Source organism: Giraffa tippelskirchi, chromosome 11 (genome assembly GCF_054371585.1).
Source record: "Giraffa tippelskirchi isolate mGirTip1 chromosome 11, T2T-mGirTip1v1.2.pri, whole genome shotgun sequence".
In the NCBI taxonomy this organism is placed as follows: Eukaryota; Metazoa; Chordata; class Mammalia; order Artiodactyla; family Giraffidae; genus Giraffa; species Giraffa tippelskirchi.
The window spans coordinates 3,222,539-3,243,594 of record NC_137285.1 but is presented as its reverse complement, the minus strand read 5'-3'; the positions used below and the strand labels follow the sequence as shown (position 1 = coordinate 3,243,594).

The window sequence follows — 21,056 nt, the reverse complement described above, 5'->3', positions numbered from 1 at the left end:
TTAACCTGTCCGTAGTCTATCTAAAACCAAGTGAAGGTGCCTGAACTGCACGATCGCTCGGGCTGGGCGCTCGGTCCTCGTGGGGCTCCAGGCCCCAGCCAGCAGAAAGGCACGGTTATTTAGTGTTATTTTAGAAACTGCGAGTCGTCCAGTGTCGTTTTCCTCGTTTCCAGCGCCAGTCCTTTTGCAGTAAATGTGCCACAGTGATCCGTCTCCTCTCAGAAAACGGCCAAGCGATTGTCCAGAGCGGGTCCCAGGGCACATTCGGTCACCAGTGAGCGGCGGAGCGGCTAAAACTCTGAGCAGTGCGTTGTCCTCGGCTCAGCCCCTACGGAGTCACGGCTCGTCACTTGTGACGTGGGGACAAACGCCACAAGTTTGTGACTCTGCCGTTTTCCAGCCCCGCTGCAGTGCACTCAGGCCACTGAAATACCGTTAAACCCTTTTGATTTAATCCCCTTGGCATTTGTGGATCTGACTTCTGTCACACCACTGCGTTCAAGCAACCCAAAAGTAAATGCCGTGTACCAGTTTTATTTTAATATTAAAAATGGACCTTTCTTGTCCCACTAATACACACACACGGGGAAGGAGTAGTGAAAGTCGCGTTCACAGTGGAAAGCAGCGGCCCCTGCCCCCAGCCTTCCATCATTCCTGCGTCATGGTCCCCACCACACACTGAATCATTTGTCCTTGGGCTCAGACCCCAACTTGAGTTGTGGGTGTGGAGAGGCCGGTCTTGGGGGTCTCCTGGCCGGGCTACCCACCTCTCCACGGGAGCCTGCGCTCCTCAGACACGCGCTGCCTCTTGGTGTCTCTGTGTGTAAGCTGACTGCAGGTGGGCCGGAGCATTCTGTCCTGGGGCCGATTGGAGGGAGAGAGACCCATTAAGGAGCACGGCCCGTTTCTTCTCCCTGCACCCTGCCGCCGGGGCTGACCCCGGGCAGTGCTGGGTCTGGTGCAGGCAGGGCTGGGGCAGCGGCTCAGTGAGTCATGAACGGTCTGCTGAGAGGAAAGTGCTTTATCCCTGTTCACAGGAGCGACCTCAGCGCCTTGCCCGAGATCTCTGTTAGGAAGTGGGGATGCTTTGACCAACATCTGTCCACTCAGCTAGACTGCTGGCTCCCAGGAGCGTGCAGTGCACAGCGCCTGCCACATAGTAGGTGCCCAGGATTTGAATGAATGTGTGAGCAGCGGTGCTGAAATCCCGATGTAGAAGCTGTGCTTGGCTGCATTCCCTAGATGAGGACTAGATGAGGACCCAGCGAAGAGCAGGAGCAGAAAACGTCATTTTGCTTGCTGCCTGGTGGGGGAGCCCGGAAACAGGGAGCTCTGCTTAGACGCTGGCCCTGGAGCTTGAAGGAGTCACTACGGCCTCCCCAGAGCCCAGGCACGCTCCCGCTTTCTTGGGATCACCTCTGTTCCATTGCATTGAGCCTCGAGGAGAGGGAAACAGGACATGGAGTGGGATTTTCATTGGCCGTTGTGCTGGTGTCCTTTTGCCTAAAAGCAGCTAAAGAAGATAATCTGTAATCACAAATTGAATTCTGTCTGAAGAACACCTCTGCCTCATGCAACAGTCAGTCCTGGCCGGTTAGGGCGGGGATGCCCCGGGGCACCTGAATGGTGGTCCCAAGCATCATGGCCGGTTTGGTGGCCTCATGTGGGCTGATGGTGGGGGCGCGGGTAGGGTCTTCTCAGTGAGGGAAAGTGGGGCCTTCCCAGGGGACACTTGGGCCTTCAGCAGGGCCACATGGGAGGTCTGACCACACGAAGGTGCTGGGCCTTGTGGCCTTGGTGGCTTGCAGCAGCTGCCCCAGCTGGAGGGTGTGGAGCACAGGGTTTCTCAGTGGACAGCCTTTCTCTCTCTCTTTTTTTTTTTTTCTATTTTTTTTTTCTTTTTTTTTTCCTCTCTCTCTTTTTTAAAAGTTAGTTTTCCTTTTTTAAAATTGAGGTACTATTTTTTAAAAAATATTTATTAATTTTTATTTGTCTGCATCTGGTCTCGGTTGCTGCACGCAGGATCTTTTGTTGTGGCGCACGGACTCTCTAGTTGTGGCGTGCAGGCTCAATGGTCTTGCGCGCAGGCCAGGATATGGGATCCCAATTCTCTGACCAGGGATTGAACCCAAGTCCCACAAATTCTTAGCCGCTGGAGCACCAGGGAAGTCCCCAAAATTGAGATATAATTGACGTACAACCTCGTGTAAGTTTAAGCGGTACAGTGCGTTGATTTGACACATTTGTGTATTTCATTTTCTTCTTCCAGTTTCATTGATATCTTTGACATCCAGCACTGTGTAAGTTTAAGGTGTACAGCATCACGATTTGATGGACAGCCATTCTCTTTGGTCTTCAATACGTGTTTAATGCTGTTACTGAGCATAATCAGTTCAGTTCAGTCGCTCAGTCGTGTCCAACTCGACCCCATGGACTGCAGCACGCCAGGCCTCCCTGTCCATCACCAACTCCCGGAGCTTGCTCACACTCCTGTCCATCGAGTCGGTGATGCCATTCAACCATCTCATCCTCTGTTGTTCTCTTCTCCTCCTGCCTTCAATCTTTCCCAGCATCAGGGTCTTTTCAAATGAGTCAGTTCTTTGCATCAGGTGGCCAAAGTATTGGAGTTTCAGCTTCAACATCAGTCCTTCCAATGAATATTCAGGACTGATTTCCATTAGGATGGACTGGTTGGATCTCCTTGCAGTCCAAGGGGTTCTCAAAGAGTCTTCTCCAACACCACAGTTCAAAAGCATCAATTCTTTGGTGCTCAGCTTTCTTTATAGTTCAACTCTCACATCTGTACATGACTGCTGGAAACATAGGCATACCATAACTACCTATGGGCTTCCCAGGTCACGCTAGTGGTAAAGAATCTGCCTGCCAATGCAGGAGACATAAAAGATCCAGGTTCAATTCCTGGATCAGGAAGATCCCCTGGAGAAGGAAATGGCAACCCACTCCAGTATTCTTGCCTGGAGAATTCCATGGACAGGGGAACCTGGTGGGCCACAGTCCATGGAATTGAAGAGAATCAGACATGACTGAGGCTCTGAGCATAACTGCCTATATTTAAACTGTACAATTTGGTAAGTTTGATGTAAGTACATACCTATGAAACCACCACCACAGTCAAGATTAGGGACATGTCCACCACCCCCAAATCACCCTGTGTCCAGCCCCTCCCACCTCCCCAGGCCACACTGACCTGCTTCCAGGCACAGTAACGTTTGCATTTTCTGGAATTGTGCGCAAGTGGACTTGTACAGTAAGTCTCCTCTTTCTCTCCATTTGGCCTCTTCCACCCAGTATAACTGTTTTGAAATCCAGTTACGCTGTGCATGTGTCACTGATTTTTCCCTTTCGTGGATTCTACTGGGGATGTGCCATGGCTTATCCATTGCCTCCTGCCTCAGGGTGTTGCCAGGTTTTGGCAGGTGGAGCCGCTATGACCAAGCATTTGCGTGGACATGTGCCTTCCTTTCTCTTGAGTAAATACCCAGGGGTGGCATGCCTGGGTCAGAGGGTAGATAGATGTTTAACTCTCTAAGCAGTTGCCAAATTGTCTTCTAAAGTGGTTCTGCGATTTTACACCCCCACCAGCAGTGTAGGGGAGTCCAGGCTCGGGGAGACCCAGTCAGCCTACCCAGGAAAACCTGAGGAAGTGTTGAAGTCAGATTTTCTTGATGAACACACTCATTTCACCATTTTTTAAAGTTATTTTTAAAAGATTTATGTATTTATTTTTGGCTGTCCTGGGTCTTCGTTGCTACGTACAGTCTTTCTCTAGTGCAGTGAATGGGGCTACCCTTCACTGCAGTGCGGGGGCTTCTCTGGTTGTGGAGCGCATGCTCTAGGCATTTGGGCTCCGTAATTGGGGCACAAGAGCTTAGTTGCTCTGCGGCATGTGGTGGAATCTTCCTGCACCAGGGATCAGACCCATGTCCCCTTCATTGGCAGGCGGATTCTTAACCACTGGATCACCAGGGAAGCCTTCATTTTGCCTTTTAAAAATGATTGGACATTTTCTCAGGCATTACAGCATTTTATATGTCCTCTTTGCTTCAGAGAACAAGGGGCCTGTGCACAGGTCACATTCATTGGGACCCCTAGTGTGGAGGAGGATCAGGAAGGTCATTGTAGATACAGACTGTGCCTCTTTTCTTTCCCCTGGGGCCTGAAACACCACATCTCAGTGGCAGCGAGGCTTGTTCAGAGATCATATTTCCATCTAAAGTAAACAAATAGCTCTGCAATACCGCTAATACTGTCGCTCCCGAAAGATGACTGATGGTGTAAAATCTTTGCCTTAGGGAATGTTTGAGCGAGAATGCGATTCATGGAGATTCATTATTTTTGGAAATAGAAAAACAATGGCACCTTGATGCAAAACATGCCTTTTCTCAACCTGATGTTCCTTGCCGACCCTCTCTCTCCCTGGGACCCAGAAGCTTCCCAGAGCCCTGCGACTTAGGTTAGCCAGGCAGTGCTGGAGTGGGCCGCTCTGTCTGAGAAATGAGGGTGGTCACTCAGGACTGTGCCAAGGGAAAGTGATCCCTAGGACGTGAGAGCTGCAGAATGACTGCTTCCTCCTACGAAGAGGCCTCAGAAACAGCAGTTTTTGCAGACTATGTTTGTCCTTTGACAAGTTTTAATCATAGATCTGGAGCAGGCAGTGCCTTCTGAGTTAGAAAACTTGCTTTCTTGCTAAATTTTATGGAGATCAGTATATTTTAAGTTATTACACAACAAATGCTTACTGCACATCTCTCTGTGCCAGACAGTGTTAGGAGATAAAGATTGAGTGGAAAACAAAACCAGCCTGTGCAGCCAGAGACCTCAGTGCCTGCTGGGAGCAGGCAGACAGAGCCACAGTCACGGTGGATTGTGTCTGACGCTTGGCCAGGGCAAAGCAAACACAGTGAAAGGCACCTAACCCAGTCTGGATGGTCAGGGAAGGCTCCCTAGAGGAGGTGATGCATAAGCCAAGACCCAGAGGGCTGATGGTGAGTGGAGCGCAGTGAAAGTGAGACTCAGAGGGGGCAGAGAGCATGGCTGTCCTGAGCTGAAGACAGTTCTCGGTGTGTGGGGGGTGGGGGCCGGCAGGAGAAGGGAGGAGTGAGGACGTGAGGACATCCCAAGATGGGGCTGGAGAGACCAGCCCAGACCAGATCCTGGGTTGTGAAAGGCCTTCCCAGCCAGATTCCCCTCTGGACCCCAAGGGCTGCCGGCCGGAGCCTGGCGCTCTCAGCTCTGCTCCTCCGGCGGCAGGTGGAGAATGCGTCAGAGTGAGGCTGGACGGCGGGTGGCAGAGGGGCCAGTGGATCCAGGTGGCAGGTGGTGCCAGCCGGGGGTGGTGGCCGTGGGGAAGGAGCAGAGAGCCCGGGGGCAGAGCCGGGCTCATGTCCTGTCTCACGGTGTCTGAAGTGCCAGAACCCAACTGAACTGGGATCCTGGCTGTGTCATAACCCATCCCCCCCAGAGGAGGAGATGGCACCCCGCTCCAGTACTCTTGCCTGGAAAACTGCACGGACGGAGGAGCCTGGCGGGCTATAGTCTCTGAGGCCGCAGAGAGGAGGACACTGAGAGACTAAGCAGCAGCACTCCGTCCCCGCTCAGCCCTTTCCTTTGTTTGAAGAATCAGGCTCTTGTGAGGACGTGTAAAGTGTCAGCACTGCTTGGCCCACGTGGTACCAGTACAGGTGTCAGTGGTGGCGATGGTGGTGGGGACAGTTTGATCGGCTGCAGAGTGTCCTGCGGGTCAGGAAAGCGGAGGGGAAGGCGTCCTGCTGGCCCCTGGGGTCTCCCGTTGCCCTGATGTCCCGTCAGTCCCTCTGGAATCGCTGCCGGGGCACAGGATGCAGAATCCCACGTGGTTCCCAGGGGTCCTCGTCCTGCAAGGATAACCTTCAGCAGGGAGCCCCCGGGCCTCTGCCGCCTGGCGAGCAAGTGGTGGTCGTGTGCTCAGAGCGGGCCCCGAGCTGTAGGCGCTCAGCGTCCTCTTTCCAAAGGCCGAATGTGCTCTCGGGGGGCTGACAGACCAGCCAAGGCCTTTGGTGTGATTGACTCTGACAGACTCCAAGAGGAGCATAAAACGAGTCTGCAGGCTCAGGCTTGCAGAGCTCATGCAATGACACATCCCTTTTCATGTAAAATTAGATTAGCCCCGTGGCTCCAGCATAATGAGTCTCTAATGCCGGGGACCGTGGTAATTAATAAGTTGTAAACGTTGACTTTTGATTCAAGGCTTCTTGGGGAGGGGGTGAGTAATTAATTTTAATAGCTTTGTACAAATTTACATGAAATATCATAAAAGGGTGAAAAAAAAAATGCCTCGACACCAGCTCGTTTACGGTTATCGAACTCTGCTGGCTGCGGTTATCGAACTCTGCCGGCTGCCTCGGAGTCCACACCATGAGGGAAGGGTGAATGCGAAGGTGTGCCCGGGGGTTGGCTGGGAGTGCGTCAGCTTCGCACCGTGGCAGCCTCTTGAGCGAGCGGCAGCCTGAAGGGAGGCTCCTGGAGGGTTCACTGCGTCATCTCTGAGGTGCACCCTGGAGGCCTCAGGGAGAGGTTCTGAAAGGAAGCCCAGCGCTGACCAGAGGGGAGGCCCTGAGTCTGCCAAGCACGTGGGGACCGCGTCCTCGGCAGATGCAAAAGCCAGGATTTCTGGGCTGTGCGATCAGCCCTCTCTTAGAAGCGACCTGGCCCACTTCTTTCCAGACTGCACATCTCCTGCTTTTTCCGGGGGCCGGTAGCCAGCACACATGGGCCAGGTTTCCTTCCCATTGACCCCACCAACTCAGGTCAGATGCTGCAGAGAGAAAAGATCAACCTACAGAGCCCGCCAGTATCAGGAAAAAAACGGAGCACAGAAGAGCCCCTGGGACAAGCTGGTGCCATTCTGAGGGGTTCAACACTTAGAACAGGCATTTGCTTGCGCTCCGCAGTCCCCTGGAGAACCCTAAGGGGAGAGAAACATTTGGTTGGAGGTGGTTTGGGTGTAGCCCTTCCGGAAGGCAGCCCCAGGGACTGGAATTCTGATGGACAGACCTCAGTACTAACCCCAAGAATACAGCGTACAGCAAGATTTCCTTTACTTGAGATTCTTTCTCTGTAACAGCTTTGCCTCCTCCTCCAGTGGAAACTCTGTTCCCGTTTTAGAGTGTAGCTTAATTTGATTTTGTGCATGTTGTTTGAGGGTGGGAGGGATGTGAATCTTGTGCCCTTCTCCACACACGCAACATTGGCAGCCGTCCAAAAGAAACAGAGGTGGTGAGGGTGACTCCATGCCCCTGGCCCAAGGCGGATGGGCTGCAGGAAAACGACGTGGGCTCCTAGGGTTTCAGACGCAGAACGTTTGGTTGTAGGTGTCCATACGTGGTGGGCTCCGTGGGCTGGAGGCGAAGCTGGCTGGATGACACACAGGGCTTATTGTGGTTTGAGCCTCAGCCTGCGGGCATTCCCAGGTCAGGAAAGACGCTGGATATGTAGCCCCACATGACGCTGCTGTTGAGCCCCAGTTTTTAGGGAGAGAGAGAAAGAAGGGATGGGAAAGACTGGACAGCCTGAAACGGCATCACCCATTCTGTAGAAGTTTAAGCTGCTTGTCTAGTTTGCACACATACGTGATCTATGATGGATCTGGGGGAGGCAGGCAAGAAAGCCGGAGTGCCCTCGTTAGTCCTGAGGCTTCATAGTCCGCCTTAGGGAGCTGGATCTGGAGCATGTGTGTGTGTGTGTGAGGGTTCCCTCCCGTTTCCACAGCTGCTTACTCTTGTAGCTTATGTGCTGGTAGCTTTCAGGTCATATAAAATAGCAAGACTGTCAGCAAAACGCAAAGTCCAACCCTAAAGGAATGCGGCGAGTGCACTTTACTAAAGAGAGAGGGAGAGAACTGGGGGAAGACTTGATAGGCTGTTGGTCATTTGTTTGTTTTTTGGTTTGAGATGTAACTTTCTGAGGCTCCACTGGCAAATGAGGTTAAGGGTCTTTTCGAGACCAGCAAGCTTTTGGGTCAAGAGCCGGTGAGGAGAGCCACTTGGCACGTCGAGTGGGTCCTAAGCAGCTTGACTGGCAAGAAGTTAACTTCAAAATAACGATGATTGATAAGTCAAATAAAAAAGAGGAACGGACAAGATGGGTACATAGATGGAGCATTTCAATAGAATTGGAAGTCTATAAAAATAATCAAATGGATATTCTAGGATTTAAAAATACAGTATCTGAAATTAAGAGTTCGTTGACTTGGGCTTCCTGGTGGCCAAAAATCAGTTAAGGGGTTTTTCTTCTGTTATCTCTGTGCTTGCCTCGATGCATAAGATGGCTGCCCTGAAACTAAGGGGACTAAGAGCTGATAATCAGAGTTTTAAAATTAATTATTTGGCTGCGGCCGGTCTTAGTGTGGCATGCAGGACTTTGATCTTTGCTGGTAAATGAGCTGCTGTTCATTAAAATAGATTATTTTCTTTTCTCTACACATGTTTGAGAGACTCAGCTCATATCAGAGAAATATTCCTCTTGAATCATTTTCCTATTATATATATTTTTTAAATTAATTGATTTGGCTGTGCCGAGTCTTAGTTGTGGCATGTGGAATCTAGTTCCCTGACCAGGGGTCCAGCCTGGGCTCCCTTTTTTGGGAGTGCGGAGCCTCAGCCTACGGACCACAGGGAAGTGCCTGATAATTGGTTTTTAAAGTCAGTTGCTTGAAAGAACTTTGACAGTCAGGGCCAATATGATCACTGATCCAAACACTGCCCTTACCCTGTTGTGAGATCTTACATATACTGGGAGATCCTAGACACAGTCAATCCTGCTTCTTTATGATATCTGTGCCCCAGTCCTGTCTTGTGAAATATTTGTCGATCTTAATTATACTTTGTGGATAGAGGAAAGTGTATGGAATGGCAGAGTGCCTTAGCTAACTCAGATTGGCAAGACAGAGATGGTCACGGTCGTCTCCCAGGGCTGGGCACAGGCCAGTGGGGGTTATAGAAGACTTTGCAGTGGATGACTTGTTTCAGAACCCAGCTGGCCTCCCTCTCTGTCCCTAGTGGGTACGTATCACCAAAGTCAGCAATAGTCAGAGGGCTGATGATTTAAAAAAAAAAAATCTGTAAGCATTTATCAAAGCAGCAAGAAACTCAGTATTTAAGAACCATGCACAGAAGCTTCAATCACCAGGGTTTGCATGATAAGAAATCATTTATGAATACAAGTATTTTTTCATCCACCATCTGCAGTCTCGTTTACTGAAGAAACTGAGGTTATAAACCTTCCTGCAGTTGCTTCCTGCAGACATCTACTTGCAAGCCCACGGACAAAAGTTTGCATTTGTATTTTTTAATGAATCATCTCTCCAGGGTTTAATTAGTCATTGTGGCTGTGTATGAATCATTCATAATCTGGGTTTTCCACTAGCGCATGGCAGTTAAACTCAGATGAATAGAAACAGTATTTTCCAGCAGAATGTGAAATGCTCTTTGGCCAATATCATTGGTTGACAACATGTCTTATAGAGATAAAAGTTGATTATTGGCAGCTGTTGCAAGTTTTGGTTTGGGTTCTTGTCTGTGGGGAAAAAAACAACACACAAGCCTCAAGTATCTTGTTTCTCTTTTTAAAAGAATTTGTTTATTTTGGCTGCACTGGGTCTTAGTTGTGGCACTCGGGATCTTTGATCTCTGTTGCCACAAGTGGGATCTAGTTTCCTGACCAGGGGTTGAACCCAGGCCCCCTGCATTGGGAGCAAGGAGTCTTAGCTACCTGACCACCAGGGAAGTCCCCTCAATTATGTTCCTCACGGCACGTTGAGAACCCAGAGTCTCTAACACTCCCCAGCCCACCTGACATCAGAGAGGCGCCTGGAGCTCGTGAGAGTACCATTAATAATCACGGCCATGCGCGCCTGCCATGTGCCTGGCATTTCTACATGCTTTATGCGTCATCCTTCAAGTAACTTGCCCACAGTCACTGAGCGAGTACGTGGCCGAGCCGGGCTTTTGGACCCAGGTCTGGCTGTCTGCAAGTTCTCTGCTCTGTTCAGCCTACCGTGTTATCTGAAAGCTGAGGGTAAGAGTGACTGAGGTTGTATTTCAGCTACAAGGATGATTTGAAAAAGTGATTAAAAATCTTTCACCCAATTCGGGAAATTTCACGGCCATTATTTCTTCTCTGATTGCTTCTGAGCTGTCCTCCCTGCTCGTCCTTTTGTGGGACGCGAAATACACGTATTTCAGACCCTTTGACCATCTGCCACGTGTCTTCTGTGCTTCGTTCTGTCTTTTCCGTCTTTATTCTCTGGATATTTTTGACTAACCAAGCTTTGAGCTCATTAACCCTACTTTCTGCTTTTACCCCTTCTGCTATGGAGCTTAGTCAACGAACTCTTAATTTCAGATCCTGTATTTTTAAATCCTAGAATATCCCTGTGACTATTTTTATAAATTTTCAGTTCTATTGAAATACTCCATCTATGTACCCATCTTTTCCTTTTCTCTTTTTTATTTGACTTACTAACCATTGTTATTTTGAAGTTGAAAAAGTGAAAGTGTTAGTTGCTCAGTTGTGTCCAACCTTTTGTGACCCCCATGGACTGTAGCCCACCAGGCTCCTCTGTCCCTCATTCTCCAGACAAGAATACTGGAGTGGGTTCCCATTTCCTACTCCAGGGGATCTTCCCAACCCAAGGATCAAACCCAGGTTTCCTACATTGCAGACATCTAGATTCTTTACCACCTGAGCCACCAGGAAGCCCAAGTCAACAAACTCTTAATTTCAGATACTGTATTTTTAAATCCTAGAATATCCATTTGATTATTTTTATAGACTTCCAATTCTATTGAAATGCTCCATCTATGTACCCATCTTGTCCGTTCCTCTTTTTTATTTGACTTATCAATCATCGTTATTTTGAAGTTAACTTCTTGCCAGTCAAGCTGCTTAGGACCCACTCGACCTGCCAAGTGGCTCTCCTCACTGGCTCTTGACATTTCAGCCATCTGTATTTCTGAAAGTCTACATTCCTCATTTTTGGTTTCCCTAACTGCCCATGTGCTCCATGCAGGGAGAACACTAAATTTCTGAGGACTTCCCAGGAGTTGTGAGGGCATGAGCCTCCAGAGTTACGGAGGTTATCTGCTTCAGTTGTCTCGGTTCAGAGCCACCTAACTGAGAGCCCCTTGGCTTGAAAGTTGAACCCTACTTGGTCAGAAGCAGGGTGATGGCATTTCAGGCTCATACAGGGGCAATGACAGTCTCTGCCAATGTCTTAGAGTCAAGCGGCCAGAGAGGAGGCAGAGCCCAGGCGGCAGGCTGCCATGGCGGGCCAGCACAGAGGAGGAGGGCTAGGTCCAGGTCCCCCACAGGGTCAGGAGGAAAGGATGGGCCAAGGGCTGGTGGAGCTGAGGCAGGCTGCTCATGGGCGGGGAGGAGGGGCTGCACCATGCAAGTGCTTGGGCTTTCAGGGCCCAGCAGGGCACGGCTGGGCTAGGAGAGCAGAGGGCGGGCCTGGCTGGGGTTTAACAGCCACACCAGTAATAAAGGTGGCCTTCCTGGCAGGTCAGGAGGGGTTTACTAGTTGTCAGCAGCAGTGGCAGTCAGTCTACCCACCAGGAGGACAGTGTGTTGTGAGAAGGTCAAAGCGCAAGGCCTGAGCCTCGGGGCAGAGTGGGGAAGGCATCCTGGGGGTAGAAGTGTCTTCCTGCTTTCGTGGACGAGAATCCACGGCCTGTGTTCCAGTTCTTTAGGCTTTTCCAGAACCTAGAAAATAACAGAAATTTAAAATCTTGCTGTATGACTTGGATTGTTTCTGTTAGTTCCAAATCTTGAATATTTGGGGGTCTTCAGTATAAATGCGGCATGTCATGTCAGTAGAAATTCTGGGCTTTTTGCTAGTGGTGTGTGTGTGTGTGTGTGTAGAAATGGATTTCCCTTGGTCTCTCATTGGCCTCTGGGATGGTGAGGATGCAGACATGCTGGTGATTGCTGGATATGCCATCCATTAGACAAAGAAATTAAACCGAAGGAATCATTTGTTACAAAATGCTCAAGAAAGTCCATTCCAAGTGAGGAAATGGACCAAGATTTGAAACTCTCCTCGGAAGTGTCAGTATGTCTACTTGGCAGTCGTTGGGTGTTTGGAAGGCAGCTGGGAGGTACCCCATCCCCCTCATCCGATGCCTGTGACCATTGAAGCAGGAAGCCCACACAACCCCGTGCTCCTGGAGCCTGACTTGTGTCTTTTTCTGTAAGATAGTGTATTTATTTATTTATTTATTAATACTCATCTATTTATTTGGCTGGGTCTTAGTTGCGGCATGCAGGGTCTCTGAGGCATTGTGGGATCTTAGTTCCCCCACCAGGGATCATACCCGCATCGCCAGTGTTGGGAGGTGGGTTCTTAACCCCTAGACCACCAGGAGAGCCCAATGACTTGTTTCTTATCTTTGGGTTTTGATGCTATGCTACCTTAAGCTCTTGGAAGTAGTTTTCAAAGGAGAAAAAGAAGATAAGTTAAAAGATTGTTGAGGTCGTGGTTTTGCTTATTTTTAAGGTACCACGTGTGGCTTGTGGTTCTTCCTGCTTGATGTGAAAACGGAAGGAGCCCCTCTCCCCCCACCCTTTCCTTCCTGCCTCTTTCCCGCATGGCCGATGCCCACTCCTTCGCCCTTTGTGAGTGGTCGGCTCTGTGCCCTCTGCGTAGCTGCCACGGTGTATGAATGCTTGAGCAGAGTCCCTCATGCCTGCTTGGACAGCATTTATCAACCTTGACTTGAAGTCATTCCATTTGGTTTTCCCCCTTCAAACTGGAGCCCCTACCAAATGGTAAAAATGAAGCTGTCTTTGGATCTGAATTAATGAGGCATTGAAGTTGTTGTTCTAAAGAGAGTTAAGGCAGGAGTGGCCAGTTTAGGCCAGTGAAGGGAAGGGTCTCCTCGTCCTGGACTCCAGAAAGGCTTGAGGGAGGTCATGAAGCAGGCGGGTTCTGGGTGTCTGTCCAGTCTGTGGAGTCCCCTCTGCTTGGCCAGACAGGCTTGGTTTTCCCAGACTTGCAACCAGAGGGAGCCCCCCCACCCCCTGCCCACCGTCTCCATGCCCCATAGGGAAGCTGAGCCTCGCTGAGGGCAGATGTGAGGGTGGCCACGTGGTAGCCGTGTTTCTGGTCTGTGGCAGAGGCCGAGTCAGAGCCAGGGCTCCCCCATCAAAGTCTGGGACTTTCCTGGCGGGGGGTGAGGAGCAGTGGGAGGGATTTGAGCAGAAATGAAGAAACGTGGAAGCAATTCTGCGTGACGTCACCAGGCCCCGAGCAGCCCCATCTGTTGGTTGATTGATACGCTGGCACCAAGGATATGAGGGAGGGAATTGGATTCCAGGTGAGGAGGGGACCCCCAACAGCCCTCCTCCCCTGGGTTCTGAAAGGAACTCTTAATTGGTTAACTCCTTGTATCCCCAGGGTGTATGACAGTGGGGAAATGAGGGCTTGAGCCAAGGGCCACCCAAGGGCCCCTCCCTCTCTGGGTTTCTGGTGAAGGGCCAGCCTTCTTTGGCCTCCATGGGGCTGGGTAGCACCCTTATGCCGGGTCAGGTTCCCGGCCCTGCTCGCACCTTTTAAGAGGCTGAGCCGCGCCGTCCTCGTCCCGCCACGGAGAGAGCTAGCCTTTGTCTAGCCTGCTGGGCTGAAGGAGAGCTAGTCCCTGCTTGGGACCGGGCTGGAAGAGGCGTGTCCAGTCCTCCGGGGACTGGTGAGTGGCCTCGCGAGGAGCCCTTCGCTCTTGGAGAGCGGGGCCCTGGGGGGCAGAGGTGGCCTCATAAGGCTGGTGGGGAGGAGCAGGAGGAATGAGGACGCGCCGCGCCGCGCCCCTGCCGCCAACAGGCTGACCGACCGGCGGGCGGAGCGGGGCGCGCGGCTCCTCTCGGCTCGGTTGCGCTCGGAGCGCGCGGGCTGGCCGCTGTCCGCGGTGCTGAAGGGGCGGCCGAGGCGGGGAGGCTGGCGCGGGGCCGCCGGGCAGCACACACCCAATCCGGGGACCGCCCTCCTCCTCCCGTGCTCGACGCGGCGGTGGAAGCCGGCACTGCACCGAGATGGACTGAGAGCGCGGCGACGGAAAGGCGGCGGCGGCGGCGGCGGCGGCGGCGGCTGCAGGAGCCCCCGCAGCCTCGGGGCCCGACCCGCTTCCACACCCAGGAGCCCCTCCCTGGGGTGAGTAAGGGGCAGACGCAGCCAGGTTGGGGCGGACGAGTCTTGGAGCACGGGGATCTCTTGGGCTTTAAAATTTCCCTTCCCCATTGTAAATTTCTTCCAGCCCTGATCTTGAGTAGCCTACAGGGCTAAGGGCTCAGATCTCTGCCCTGGTACTTCCCCAGCTCTGGGATAGAGGGCAGGCCCCTCTGCCCTCACCAGCCAGGGGACAAAGGGTTCAGCCAGAAGTCTAAGGACGGTCACAAGGCATGTGCTCCTCCCAACCCTGGGTGCAGCTCACTGCATGACACTGGGAAGGGCTGTTTGTCCAGGCTGTTGTCAGAAGGGCAGCACCTTCCCCTCTCTGTCCCCAGGGAGATGGCTCTGGGCAGCCTGGTCACTGGAATTCAGCCCAGACAGAGGCCAGCCATCTTTTAGCAGGGAAAACAGGCTTGAGCCTTCACTGGGGCTGCAAGCGACAGGTAAAGACCTTTCCCTGCCTTCCCCCAGTCTCTTCAGACACCTGAGCTGCTATGACCACGGCTTCAGGGGCAAGGGTCACAGCGCACCTGGTCGTTGTCAGTGGGCTGGACTCAGGCAGAGGAGCTCTGGAGTGGATACTGGGCAGGCACTCCCTGCTAGAGAGAGTGTGTGTGTGTATGTGTGTCTATTTTCCCAGCACGCAAAGGGGATTTTAAACTCTGGTGGTGCCTGCCACAGGAAAAGCCCTTCTCCAGCCGGCCTGTGCCTCTGAGTAAGCAGTCTGAAGTCACGCTGGTCAGCTACCCAGTCAGAGGAGCCCTGGGCTTCCTCCGTCCCTAAAGCTGCCCCCCCTCCTGCCTTCGCCATCCTCTGGAGGGGGAGATGTGTTTAAACTTGATGGGTCACCTCTGCCTTGGATCTCACCAGCATTCCGTTCCCATCTCCATCACCTGGCAAGGTCAGACAGAGAGACCTCTTGATTCCTCCTGGGCGGGCTGTTGGGGGGGACTTTCCTGCCTCAAGAGAGGACTTTGGGTGTATTGGGGAGGTGAAGGGCTGGAAGGGAAAGGACCATGGGGAGAAGTCTAGTTGTGCCAGATTCCAAGCTGTGTGAGGTGCTCGTTCTACCCCGATGGATGTAAATGAAGCTTCTAAATCTCGACAGGCTCGCGCTGGAGGACCGAGTTCTATGTTTTGTTCCGTCTGTCTAGCCTAGGCTGTGGGCATCAGAAACAACTCTGGTGGGCAGCTTTCTTAGATCATGGGGTGTGTGACAGTGCCGATGACAGAGAAGTGGAAAAGGTGTGTGAAATGATGTGCTAATTTTAGGGTCAGTGTGAGCTGCAGTGGAGCTGCAGTGTTGACAGAAATGCATGCCAAGGATGTGCTAGCGTTACTTGCATAAAGCAGAACACTGGTAGCCAGGTACCATTTATCCCTGACCAATATTCTGTAAGAGGAAAGGTCACCTCTGGCATATACTCAATTTACATTATTTTTTATTGTTTTTTTTCCACCCCAAAGCACTTTTATTTTTGGTAGGTAAGTTTTTTTCCTATCACATAAACACTTTGTATTTTGGCCAGATGAATAAACTTCTTTAGATCTAGCATAATTGTCTGGAAGGATGACTGACACATAACTGTGCTTTGACATCCTTGTTGACATCCTTGTTTCATTAGAATACGAAGTTGAAAGTATATAATGGCAGGTCAGCTAAGCAGCAGGCCATTGCTTCTGCTTTGGGGAAACAGGGTATTTGAGCTTCATGTGTTGTTTGTTTTGAAAATACATTTATAGCCCCAAAGTTTTCCATATCTAGATCAAATTGAGGTGTGTGTATATTTTTAGCATACTCCACACCTGTAATGCAATCAGGCTACCTATTTTTATTCACAGTCTGAGCAACTTAAAACCCCCTCAATAATTAAGGTGGGCTCAAGTTCTCTGTAACTGAAGAAGGTAACACTGGCGGGTTGACTTGATGGTGCGCAGTCTTAGACCCACCTCTCAGTCTCTGCTCAGAAGTCCTGCACTTGGTTGTATCATGTGCAAGCCTGCATCTATGCACATTTGTCAAATGGGTATGAAAAGTAGGAAAGGAACCTTTCTGAGGGGATTTCTCAAGGCCAAGGCAGAAAGTAAAGATATAACGATGACATTTTATCTTGATGAAAGCAGTTGATCTTGGTTTCCTGGTGGAATGGCGTCAGGGATGGCATAACAGCTGTGTCATATAGGGGAATGAAAAGAGGCCCAGCTTTGTAGGCTGAGAGACCAGGGTTCAAGCTCCCATTTTTACCTTTTATTTATGGTATGCCACGATGTAGCCTCTCTCAGCCTCTGTTTTACCATTTGTAAAATAGAGAAAGTTACAGCTGCCTGGTATGTAAACTTCGCACAGGGCTGTATGTGCTCAGTGTTATCCTGAATACTTCTCGCCATAGTCTACCACCACCGTTTGTTTGTTTGTTTGTTTGTTTTATGTCTTGGCTGCACCATGCACCATGTAGGACCTTAGTCCCCCGACCATGAATCGAACCCATGCACTCTGCCTTGGAAGCAGGGGGTCTTAACCACTGGACTGCCAGAGAAGTCCCTGCCACCGGTTAATAGGAGAAAGTGTGTTGAGACAAAATCTCCACATGGTGGTGTCCAGTCTCGAACCGTGCGGGCCACGACAGGACTCTGCAGTTTGCCTTCGGGTAGCCTGGTCCCACCCTGGAGGTGGTGTTCAAGGTGACGACTGTCCCTAGGTCTGGGGACACTGGCTGCCCGGTGGTGGCGCTCAGATAAAAGGACTGTTCTCCCCAAACGCCAAAAGCTACGAGGGGGTCTCTGTTCAGAGAAGCCCCTTCCAGGAGAGGGTTTGTGGCTGCTGCTGTTCCCGGAGGTTCTCTTCTCTCTGAGACAGGGTTTTTCTCCAACAATGCTGTGTCTTCTCCTCCCACCTCTGTCCCACGTGCCGCGTGGTCACAGCAGCTAACCCTAGGTGGGAGCTCACTTCAGGCCAGGCTTTCCTGTCCGCCCTCCACCCTCATGACAGCCCCGTGAGAACCGTTACCACGCCTGGGGTACAAATGAGGAGACTGAGGCCCGGAGAGGTTCGATCACAGGCACCCGAGGTCGGACCGCGGCCCCCGGCTCTGCAGCACGAGGAGCCGATGGCGCGGGAAGGGCCGTCCTCACCAGGCTCACAGTCAGTGCTCCCTCCTCACGCCGCGCTGGCAGCGCCATGCTGGCAGGAGGAGGGAGGAGGAGCAGGGGTCAGGGCGGGCCCCACAGACGCCCAGCAGGGGAGGGGTCAGTGTCTGAGACCTTCCCTTCCCAGCCCGTGGGATCGGCTCATCCTCACGCCAGGGCAGGGCTGGGACAGCAGCGGAAGTGTCCTTGGAAATCAGCAAGACTGACCTCCCAGGATACGAAGAGCCTGAGGCGCTGAGAGGGACTGACTCATCCTTGGGAGGAGGGTCTTGACTCCATTTCCCAGGGTAAAAGCCCTCCTAACTGACCTCTCTGGGGAGCCTGGGGTTTGCTGGTGGCTCTGTCAGAAAGGGCTCCCTAAGGCCCAGGGGCCTCTACGATCCCAGAGATGACCTGAGTGGGCAGCTCCCTCGGGCCCGGCTGCCCGGCCCAGGAAGCCGCTCCATCTGGCCTCTGCCGGCACATGGGTGCATTTGCAGACTGCACCGATTTCCATTTTCCGGGTGATGAGGTAATTTAAAGGTTATTCAGTTGAGTTTGTTAGTTCTCCTGGCTTGAGGCCTTCCTCTGAAGACGCGTGCTAACAGCCTGGGCACTAGGCATTGATACAGAAAGACGTGCTTGTTGCCCATAAACTCGAATTATTGACAAAGTGTGTGGGTTTCTTAGAGCTGCTTTGCACACATGCCCCGTCTCAACGGTGCCTTAACGAGTGTACCCATGAGCTTGCTTTTTTAATTGAATGGCATTTCATGAGGCTAAACTCACGGCAGTCCCTGCGAGCACACTGCTCTTCCGGGGCTGCCATTATTGGCAGTCGCTGGCTCCTGACCTCTAAAGTCTCCAGCCTTGAACCTCAGCCCCCGTGGGCCTCGACTCCTCCTCTCTTACCTCCTCAGGCCGCGCTCTGTCCATTTTCCTACCACACTTCCTCCGGCTTCGATCCGTCCCCTCCGGCCATGCTGCCGCTGCTCTGATTCAACTCCTCATTATCTGCTGACTTTCTGCTGGAGCCTTTGACCAGCTGCCTCCCTGCTTCGGGCAGTCCCTGGTAGACACGCCCCAGTGTGCTTCTGGCAGACTCATCTTTCAGGAACACCGGTTCTGCTCTTGCCACCGCTCTCCCGACAGATGTTCCTTGGCCCCTTCCTGCCTCCAGCATGAGGGCCGATGCCTCAGGCCAGCCCATCTCCCTGCACTGCACAGCGCAGAGACAAGGCCTCTCGTGCAGCCCGGCCCTCCTCCTCTCCCGGGCAGTGGTCCTCCTGACGCCTGGACCCTTCCCTTCTCGCCCCCACCTTCTCCAGGCCCAGCCTCAGAGTTTCCTCCTCCAAGCTGTCCTCCCTCTCTGACTTTCCCTCCCGTGCCTGGACCCAGAACACACTGGCTCCATCATCCGTTCAATCACAGCAATCAGCAGAGCTTCGCTTAGGGTCAGATTCAGTGCTGGGCACAAGGGTTGCCAAAGCAAGCGGGCCGTGGGTTGTACTGTGCACTGCCCCCCAACCAAAAGATATTTTGAAGTCCTGATCCCCAGTACCTGTGGATGTGACTTTATTTGGAAATAGAATCTTAGCAGGTATAATCAACATGAGGTCAAGAGGGTGTTCCCTAATACAGTATGACTGGTGTCCTTACAGAAGGGGAAATTTGGACTCTCACACACACACACACACACACACACAGGGGAAGGTCATGTGCGGACAGACACAGGGGACTGCCACGTGAAGAAGGAGGCAGAGACTGGAGTTATGCTGCCGCAGGGCAGGGGCTCCCAGAGGCCCGAAGAGCCAAGGTGGGGGGGTCCTTCCCTGCAGCCCTGGGGTGGGGCGTGGCCCTACCAACAGCTTGGCTGTGGGCTTCTAGGCTCCAGAATTGTGGGAGAATACATTTCCGTTCTTTGAAGCCACTCGGTAGAAAACGAATACAGTGAGTGCCAGCCCTTCTCGGCCCGAGAGGTGCTGGCTGTTTGCAGGGGGACAGATGGCATCCTTTTGAGTGCGTGTAATGAGTGCACAGAGAGGCACACCTGCGAGGGGAACCCCGAGGAAGGGCCCTCCCCCGAGCAGCGCTCCATCTCCTCTCCAGGTGGACAGCGGTCAGTAAGGCTCCCTCGGGGAGGCCACACCCCAGTGTCCAGAGATGACAGGAGCCAGCCAAGCGGGGGAAAGGGAGGGCATCCCAGGCCAGGTGAGCAGAGGCTTGAGAGGGAAGGGCAGCCAGGTGAGGTGGGGAGCGGGGAGCTGGGGGCCGCTGAGGCGCACAGGGCTTCGATCCTGGTGGGCTGAGGTTGGCTAAGGAGTTGGAACTTAAACTTGGTGCTGTGGGTGTCAGGAAACCACAGAAAGGAGGTGACGGGGAGCAGATGGTATTTGCAGTAAATGATTTCACGGCAGGAAGGATGGATCAGAAGGGGTAAAAGAAGCTGAGACCTTGGAGGTGAGCCAGGGGCTGGTGAAAAGGTGTATAGATTTGCAAACGGTGCTGGATTTAATATCATCAGGACCCGGTGACCCTTCAAATGTAGGGGCTCAGGGCGAGGGAGAGACCCTGGGAGCTGACCCTCAGGTCTCCAGCTTGGTGCCTGAGGACAGAGAGAGAATTGTCTGCACTGAGGGAGCGGAGGAGAGGTGCTGGGCTCAGCTGGGGGACATTCAGGTGGCTGTGGAGGACTGGCGCTGGGAGGGGAGGACTCTTCTGAAGGTCCAGGTGGGGAAGCACGAACAGGGAGATGGGACTTGGCGCCCTGGCCGTGGACACCACCCCTCAGGCCCAGCATGGAGCAGGAAGAGGACAGGGCGAGGACTGACTCCTGCCTGGGAGCTGGGGCAGAGGAGGCTGGAGGACAACTGGTGTGTGGCAATGGGCCAGGAAGCAGGGGGTGGCTGGTGTGACCCGGGGCCGGCCACAGGAAGGGCCCCAGGAGGGCATCAGACTGGGCATCAGGAGGGCTGCGCTCGCTCGGGGGGACTCTTCTGAGCAGCAGGGTTTCCGTCTCTCATTCCCTTCCCTGCATCTCTGTCGGCACTGCCGACCACACCCTCCCTCCCCCTCTGGCACCTCTCCGGACCAGCTCTCCCAGAGCAAGCCTGGCGAGGGGAGCGCAGAGGACGCCTGGACCCCACGTGGTGGCCTCCTCTCTGAGTCCCGCCACGGGCGCTTGTGGCTGCCAGGTCGCTGGGGGCGGGGGTGGCGAGGCCTGCCGCCGGGCCGGATGACAGGTGCCCAAGCCCACTGCCCCCCACGCCCGGCTGCAGCCGTGTCCGTTCTTTGCAGGGCCCATCGCCATGGGCGGCTCTGCCGCTCCGCCTCATGGGGATTGTGCCACGGGTGCGGCAGATGCTCCAGCCCCTCTCTGATTGCTGCCTGCCAGGTTGGTCCGTGTTCACTGGTGTGGTGGCTTTGCTGACGCGACTCCCGGGCCCTCCTGCTCCCAAACCCGCTCGCTCCTCCTGTGGCCACTCTGTGCCTGACCTTCCACTGTGAGAGAGGCTCCTGTTTCAACACGAGCGGGAGATGATTCTGATGCTCTCTTTCCAGCGATGACTGGCGGAGAGATTGCTTTAGGCTAGGAAACGCAAGACTGTAAAGTGTTTAAATGATTCCTGAATATATTGTCTTGGCCAAAAAGTTTGTTTGGGTTTCCCCATATGGCAAACCTGAATGAACTTTTTGGCTAACTCTACTT

At 52.9% G+C, this 21,056-nt stretch overlaps 1 protein-coding gene and 1 long non-coding RNA gene across 8 annotated transcripts in view; one reads left to right on the top strand and one right to left on the bottom strand.

The window, feature by feature from the left end:
* OSBP2 (oxysterol binding protein 2) overlaps positions 1-21,056 on the top strand; it is a 119,161-nt gene that overhangs the window by 35,420 nt on the left and 62,685 nt on the right. The window lies entirely within an intron of this gene.
* On the bottom strand, positions 10,874-13,894 carry LOC145526560 (uncharacterized). The gene is made up of 2 exons (XR_014068988.1): positions 13,609-13,894; positions 10,874-11,763 (listed from the first exon to the last, which is right to left on the bottom strand). It is a non-coding gene; the product is annotated as an uncharacterized LOC145526560 (long non-coding RNA).